The sequence below is a fragment of the Triticum aestivum genome, chromosome 3B (assembly GCF_018294505.1).
Source record: "Triticum aestivum cultivar Chinese Spring chromosome 3B, IWGSC CS RefSeq v2.1, whole genome shotgun sequence".
Lineage (NCBI taxonomy): Eukaryota > Viridiplantae > Streptophyta > Magnoliopsida > Poales > Poaceae > Triticum > Triticum aestivum.
In genome coordinates this window covers 835,634,112-835,635,003 of record NC_057801.1, presented here as the reverse complement: position 1 = coordinate 835,635,003, position 892 = coordinate 835,634,112, and positions in this window count along the sequence as shown.

Sequence of the window (892 nt, the reverse complement as noted above, 5' to 3'; positions counted from 1 at the left end):
GGCGCCGCCGCCGGCACCTGGAGGGGGAAACGTACGAGTCGGGTCTACACGGAGGGGATATAGCTATGGGTTTGGCCCGGATGTTGCTCCCAGGTGTCCATCTATGCTGACCTGACACAACCGGGTGGAGAGGTCCACTGGTCAAAGCCCTTCCGTGGAAAGTAATAGGCTAGATCTCGTGGTCAACCGCTCCAGGGTTGGGCGGGACGGTTGCCCTGGGGGGTAGCAATGCCACCGGAGCGTCGCACCGGCCCCTCATACATGCGGGGTGGTGTTGCGGCATGTCCGAAGAGGCGGCACGCATCTCCGGGGTGTGCCCCCCCTCACGGACGGTGATGACACAGTAGTAGACATTCTGCGGTAACGGTGTGGCGTGAATATTATTAAATACTCGGATCGTGATAAGATCATGAGTTTTTTACACGACGTGGGCACATGTGCTATAGGAGCGATGGTAATTTTTCATAATTTTTGGTGATGGAGAAGTACCGAACACTTCCCTCTACGCGGATTGCCCTTCGCATCTCTACGACTATGGCCGGCGGCCTCCGTTGGCTAGCATGCCGCCAATCTTGCGTACGCGGCTTCTCACAAGTCTGAGAGTGTTGTGGCGGTTGCAAATGCCCGACACGCGTCTCTGGGGCGTGGCCCCCCTCACAAACAGCGCCGCCACCGACACCTGGAGGGGGGGAAACGGACACGTCGGATCTACACGGAGGGGTTTGGCCCGGATGTTGCTCCCAAGTGTCCCTCTGTGCTGACCTGATACAACCAGGTGGAGAGGTCCACTGTTCGAAGCCCGTCCGTGGCAAGTCAAAGGGTTAGATCTTGTGGTCAACCGTTCAAGGGTTAGGCGGGACGGGGGCCCTGGGGGTAGCAATGCCACCGGAGC